At 36.7% G+C, this 7,700-nt stretch overlaps 1 long non-coding RNA gene across 1 annotated transcript; it reads right to left on the reverse strand.

Annotated features, from left to right (window-relative positions):
* Positions 1–1,208: 1,208 nt before the first annotated feature.
* Positions 1,209–6,545, reverse strand: LOC144447872 (uncharacterized). The gene is made up of 2 exons (XR_013482058.1): positions 6,345–6,545; positions 1,209–1,764 (listed from the first exon to the last, which is right to left on the reverse strand). It is a non-coding gene; the product is annotated as an uncharacterized LOC144447872 (long non-coding RNA).
* Between the last annotated feature and the right edge of the window lie 1,155 nt (positions 6,546–7,700).

Here is a 7,700-nt window from a genome sequence, read left to right on the forward strand (position 1 = left end):
TGCTAGTCAGTGTGTGCGTTTGTATGTATGTATATGTATGTATGTATGTATGTATGTATGTATGTATGTATGTATGTATGTATGTATGTATGTATGTATGTATGTATGTATGTATGTGTGTGTGTGTATGGGGGGTTACGGTGCATGTGTGTGTGTATTTGTATTTATGTGTATGTGTCTGTCCGAATTCACTATTTGGATATGATTAAAACGTTGAAAATGAGAGGGGTGAAGTAAGTTTTGTTGAAATGCCACATCAATAAACCTCATTTTAAAAAAGCTGACTCTTAGAATTGGAATGTCTTTGAATTGGAATTTGGGATTTAGTCAAACTAATTAGTAATGATCGACAAAATGTGATTTACAGCGATGTTGTCTGTACTTTCTTGGTGAGAGCTATCTGGGTGTTTTTTTTTGTTACTTGTAACCAGCCTACATAGTTACAATTAGAATCTTCAAGTGGATGACAAGTGAGACTGAGTCGGTGTTATTGCTATCTTGAGTAAAACATGATGATCGATGACGTCATCATTATCATCATCAATGACGTCACGAATGTGTCTTCTTTTAATATTACTGACTAAGTATGTGATTTTTAGATAAGATTGTTTAAGTGACTGTCCATCCAACATTGTTAGTCTCTCCAACATTGTTAGACCAAGAAAACGACGCAATAAAGAAAGCAAATCCCAGTAGAACACATTTTGAAAAAAAATGTAATTTTCCAACATAAGACTCTTAAGAGATAGGAGGACCATCGTCTTCTTGAGTCGTGAGCAGTTTCCTAATTAATGTCGTTATGGCAACTGCTTTTATAGGCAAGCAACATGCTGACAGAGATGCAGTAAGCTCCGTTGCCAGAGTAACAAACAAAGCTCACAAAAGATGTCTGTTCACCAACGTCAGACCTTTTGTAGTAACCTTTTCCTACTTCATCCTGTTCTGATCTTCTCCTCTCTTTTTTATATTGAATTACCTTCATCCACGATACATGTATAGAATATAGATTACATTAGTTTTTTATCTTCCTGGGATTCGTTTATTAGTTCCTCTTCAAATGAAAAGTTATTATACAAGAAGAAAAATCAAAATATAATGAGAGAAAAATGGTGGTCTGATATTATACTTAGAAATGGCGTCACTTTTGAATTGCCCTGTAAAACAGAATTAACTGGAATGTGACGAGAAAACGATTCTCCATCCAGCAACGATCTGACGAGTTCAATTATATTGGAATATATACAAAAATGATAAGTATAAATTGTTTCCGTGATACGTCAATGGACATCATTATGCAAATGTTATGCAAATATTATGCAAAGTGTGTCATATCCATCCTGGGGAGAACACCGTGACTGCGTCATACATGTGGCATAATTGAACGTTTTTAATGGCCATCTAATGGAGGATACCACGAAGATGGGTTCCGACGGCAGTTTGACGTACATCCTATATTGTCAAGATAAAATCAACCTGAAGTGACTTGCAACAAGGACAACTATCCATCAACGTTTACTTTTACTCTTCTTTCATTATGACCACGACGTTGCCATGACAATGTACTGAATTCCGTCATTCTTTTTTTTCAACTGTACATTATAGTAGGAATTCCACTTTTAATAAAGTCTTCGGACGTCTTATTTGCGTGTTTGGTTTTATTAATCAGTGTTTCAAGCATTGATGTCGGCGTATCGCTGTTAGCGACCTTCACAATGAACCATTTCAAGTCTTCTATTGACCGAAGCCCCAAGTTAAAGCCTAAACCTGACGTAAGCAAAAAAGAAGAAACGCAAGGTGAATAATAAGATCGAAAATTTGAAAGGACTTTGTAGTAACGGTTCAAAATACAATCATGTATACAGCCCTTACAGAATGAGCATGCAGTTTGGTGTAGACGAGATGTCAAGTTCAGTGACACTGGTAAAGAGGTTTTATGTACAGTTACAGCCTTTACAGAATGAGCATGCAGTTTGGATTAGACGAGCCATCATGTTCATTGTGAAACAGGCCACAATGTTTTATGTAAAGATAAACATAACAAAGGTAACACACAACAATTTGCTTCCGAAGTGTCTGCTCTGTGCTTGGTTAAAGGGGAAATGATGGAGACATTGTCTTGTGAATTCATGCACAGACAAGGAAGAAATTCTTCTTTGTCTGTGATACATGATGTTTAAAAAAAACTTGGTATGGAGCTAGCATCTATCCCAACTAGGGTGGAAGTGACGTACAAGCCCTATTACAAGGCAACCTCTCTAAAAGTGTTGTTGACTGATTTTGTAATTGTATAGAAGAAGTCGACAATGAACCTCCCCAGCAAGGCCTTACGTCACTTCAGCCTAAGTACTGATTGATGCCCACGCTATACTGATAGGTGAAAGTGAATGAAACCGTTACATTTTATCTCATTATCTCGACATCCAACTTTTTGCAAAGCATGGTGAATTCCCAAGGTATCCCTTTTAATGATGTATTAAAACAGTAACAGTATGCACACATTCAACAACTAATAGCCACACTTTAGATTTGTACATATGTTTAAACATTCAAATATCCAACTTTACAGTGACTACACAGAGAACTGAAACACTTCCAAAGTCAATCTCTGATATCTGTCTTGTAGGCAGTTTCACTGAACCTGATATCCCATCTAATCTAAACTGCATGCTCAGGCTGTAACGGCTGTACGCTTACGATTCATATCTCGGTAGTACATACGCTTCGCTGTGTAAACACTCAACATGGTAATAAATGGACCAATTACTTGTACAACATGCTTTAAATTCACCGTTAGATTATGATTAATGGTGCTAAAATGTCAGCAACCGCACACTTGATTGTTCCGTACGTGTGATTATAACTTTCCCGTCTGGTTTACCGACATTATGCTCAGAGTTATCTCAGTGATGGACCGTGTACTCAATCATGTATTGGACAAATGTGCCACAGGCACTCGTGATCGCCAGCCATCGTTAAATTTATGATGTTGATTTATGTCGGGACATGACACTGCACCAACTCGTAATCGTATATTCTATGACTCTGTGACGTGACAATTCTAGAGAAACCGTTTATGCGCTGTCTGTCTATCTCTGTCACTATCTTCCCGTCTCTGTCTCTGTCTGTCTGTCTGTCTGTCTGTCTGTCTGTCTGTCTGTCTGTATGTCTGTCTGTCTGTCTGTATGTCTGTATGTATGTATGTATGTATGTATGTATGTATGTATTTATGTATGTATGCCCGTCTCTCTCTGTCCCTGTCCCTGTCTCTGTCTCTCTGTCTCTCACTCTGTCCCTGTCCCTGTCTCTGTCTCCCTCTGTCTCTGTGTCTCTGTGTCTGTCTGTCTGTCTGTCTGTCTGTCTGTCTGTCTGTCTGTCTGTCTGTCTGTCTGTCTGTCTGTCTCTGTCTGCCTCTCTCTCTCTCTCTCTCTCTCAGCTCAGCTCTCTAAAACCACAATACTTGCATTAAACAGAGGTAAGTAAATCCTAATAGTACAGACTCTTAGTGGAACGTTATCTAAAAGTACGTTGACATGATCGGTATTCATTATATTAATAGCTTTAGATTGTCTCTCTGAGTATTTGGTGCTCGAGTCGTGTACGATATATAAAATGTACGAAACTTTTAGGAGTTCGTAAAACTCTAAAAGTCAAAGTGTGTATGAAACCGTTAAGTCATAAAAAGGGGGTATAATAGCACTGCAATATTGCAGTTATTTATTCAGCCGATGTGAAGCTAGCGACAATAACGAAAAAAGCACTATAAAATTGCCCCAAAGTTCTTATAAACCGCAGAATTTTCACTAGCCTTACACGTTCGGGCATGCGCAATAGGTTACTCATACCAAAGTGTATGAAGTAATTACGTGAATGAAAATTGAAAAGCGTGTTTCGAGCAAAAATAATCGCAAACAATCAAAGTTGACTGATTTTGAAAATTGCTATACCATGAGTGATAACTGATAGACCAGCGGGATTTCATATCTTGAATTCGTTAATTCATACACTGGCCACGCTCTGACCTTCCATTTATGTTCTCGATGTATATGTCGCCAACTTGGTATTCATAATGTTGATGTGATTACGTCGAGATAAGATGCTTTGTAATTTGTTGTAGAAGTCACTCATCCAAAGAAATTCATTGTATCTACGGTAGAATTGCCATAGATGGGCTCACGTACACATACATATATGTCTCCGAGTAGCTTTTCACGTTGGCAGCGCTAGACACTATTCAATCATAGAATTAACAATACCTGGAATTATTCATTTTAAAAGACCAGAACAGGTCATTTCTTTACCAATTAACCCCAAAAAATAATCAACCCGAGCTGCACTGTAAAAGTATTCATTTTTTGTCGAATTTACGAAGGGTATCGTGACCTTGGGAGAACTCACGCTAATTTGGCTACTGCTGCAGGGATTTAATCAGAGACGGCTACATTGGGGAGGAAGTGCAACGGATACAGGATACACTAATAGCAAACCCGGTGAACCAAAATAGTTATACTTCATGAATATGATTAATTATATAAATGAACTGAGGCTTCTGTTTTCCGAGATAATTATGGTGACATCAAACTTGCCCCAATTTGTTCTGCATAATATGTCATCATTAAAAGCTAGAATTAACAGTAAATAAAGCGTATTTCTTGAATCAAAGCTTGAAGACAGTTATCTTGTAGTTCGCTGTACGTGTCCTCCCGTCTATGGGCGAGTACCAAATACAACCCGTGAAAAAACATCGGTGCGTTTGCTTGAATGAAGTGAGCTAAGGAAAGAAATGGCAAAATTGGGCATAAACAACTAATGTATGCAACTGGTAAAAAAAAAACACAGGAAGCCTCTGAAGTATGTTCATGTGATGCTTTTATCAGTTTGTTTATATCTGTGGAAGTTACAATGTAACAGTAACAGTTGGACTTGATTGTTATACTATGTAGCATTCTATCAGTAAACAGAGTTAGGCATGGATGGGATCCTGGCTCCTGTGGTGTTTATGCTTTGATAATTTATGGACACTAATTACATTGTATGTCTTTGCATGGAACTTGACTCACTCCAACTTACCATGAGCAAGCAAATGCACTGGTGTTTTTTCGCGAGTTGTATTGTAAAACAGACATTAATCGTAAATTGTGATCTCAAATGTTTCAAATGAACTGAATGCCATAGTCGCAAACAACAGCCTCTTTTACGGCACCGTTCAAGGTATTTGGCAGTGTCGCAGAAAAAAAACATCAGCTCTGGTTTGCGAAAATGCTGAACTCTTGTTGCCGATTGTTTAGTATCTTCTCATGTGAGAAACGGAGATGTGTCGGAGTTATCGGATGGCATAAATCAAGAGCTAATATCAAATACATATCACATCTGTTGCGCCAATGACAGATAAGCCAAATGTAATATGTTAGAACCTATACAACCCTTACAAATGTTGTCTAGAAATGCTGCCGATCAGAAGGTCGTTTTATTGTGGTGGACAATTAATTCTGTCTTCAAAGGTGCTGAAAAAATCAAATACCTTGACAACAAAATGTAGTAATGGGTGCCTCAAATGTAGAGGCAATGCTTTGATCAGTTTGTTTGAGTCAGTCTGTGAAATTAGCCATATGGTATATCAAAATAGCAATAGGACTAACTTTCACAGTCATAAACAAACTGATAAGAACCTGGCCTGAACCTACATCAGTTTAATAGGTTGATAAGGAAAAGACTTTTCAGCACTTTTAAAGCCAGCATTAATTGTCCTCCCAATATTATTTTGTATCAATGAAGACTTTTTGACTCATTCAAAACCAGTTGTAACCGTCTACTACTGATAAAAACGACACTCTGATCGACATTTTCAGACAACTGTTGCAAAGGTTGTAGTAACTTCAGTGATTAGTCGCCTGTTGTGGGCACTATCGACAAATATAATAGCAAGTGTTTACTATATATTGGAAAACTGTTGTCGTCTGGCACCACAACTGAAGTATAATTGTTACATTTTAATCCATTCACATCCTGAAAAAAGATACATTGTTGCAATATGTCAGATTTGGTAATGATCTGGCGTATTATGCACAGAAAATGTATCAATGTTGGTAATATTTTTGTCACGCCCAAAGACGACAACAAGCAGTGTTTTAGTAATGTGAAATCGGAAGATGAAATGTAAAAGTGCTAGAAAGATTTTTGGTAGCCGGAGGACATTTTGTTTCTAATCAACTGTCTTTCATCGTAGTATTGCTAACAGCATTCGTGAAGTGTAGCAAAGGATTGACACATTAAAAGAGGTTATGGCGGACATCGTTCACTTTATCACATGACAGGGACGTAAAACTGTTAGATTAATATACATTTACCTGAGTTCAAATTGAGTGATCTGGCTGCCTGTCCCTCCATTGTGATCACCAAATTGTCTTCTTCTATAAATAACACATTATCCTTGCGGTATGAAAGTTTAACTTCAAATAACCGATGACTGCATTTCAAACAACGTGCGCCATTGTCTGATAAACGTGGCTCATTTTTCAACCTGTAGGCGTTGTACAACTCTTGAAATATATTTCTCATTATCTGCAGAAAGAAATGAATAAATAAATAGATATATTCTCGTTAGATAATGCCTGCAAAGTTAGTAAACGGCAGCACAGCCGGTGAATCGATAGGCAGTCTTCTATCTATTGCTTTTGAATTCATATACTCAAATTAAAGTCAATAAAATATTCAACTTCAGAGTGGAAATAATTGTCCGACTATACGTTGTAAATATGGATGGGGGATACCAGAACTTATTAAATTCACAAACAGGCGACGCAATTGTGCAGATAAACGGGTGAACGAGTATTTAATATAAGCCCGGAGTACTTTCATGAAGATATTAGTCGTAAAGGGACTCAGAGATAATCGTGAAATATCACAATTTAAATGTATTTATGTATTCTGATATTTCAACTATCCTGATAAAACGAAGACTATTCTTCGACCTTTCTCTCTCATATTTTACTAGAATGCGGCGACACTTATTCGATAAACCTTAAATGTGCAATTGTACAAACTACCGGTTCAATTATATCCGGGTTTTTTTTTTTTTAAATGTGATCACCCGTTTTCATTTTTACGGTAATTCTTCAAAATAGATATTAATGATGTCAGTAGTACATCTATCATAAATTTTCGACATAATCCATTAAAAGGTAGAATTTTCTACTTACATGAAAACGAGGTCGCACGAAGTACAGACGATAAATGTGTTTTTGTAAAACGTTAAGATTAAACGATCGATCGTCAAAGTAATTCGTAAAATGTTTTTAGGAATAAGTATAAAAGAAGGATTATTGTCTGTGTTACTCGTAATTTATACTTTTTCCTTCGTTAATCGAACTGTACTATATAGCCGCCTGCCTACCTACCTACCTACATGTCTGTATATGTATGTATGTATGTATGTATGTATGTATGTATGTATGTATGTATGTATGTATGTATGTATGTGTGTGTGTGTGTGGATGTATGTATGTATGTATGTATGTATGTATGTATGTATGTATGTATGTATGTATGTATGTGTGTGTGTGGATGTATGTATGTATGTATGTATGTATGTATGTATGTATGTGTGTGTGTGTGTGGATGTATGTATGTATGTATGTATGTATGTATGTATGTATGTATGTATGTATGTATGCATGTATGTATGTATGTATGTATGTATGTAT

The sequence above is a fragment of the Glandiceps talaboti genome, chromosome 16, assembly GCF_964340395.1.
Source record: "Glandiceps talaboti chromosome 16, keGlaTala1.1, whole genome shotgun sequence".
NCBI lineage: Eukaryota > Metazoa > Hemichordata > Enteropneusta > Spengelidae > Glandiceps > Glandiceps talaboti.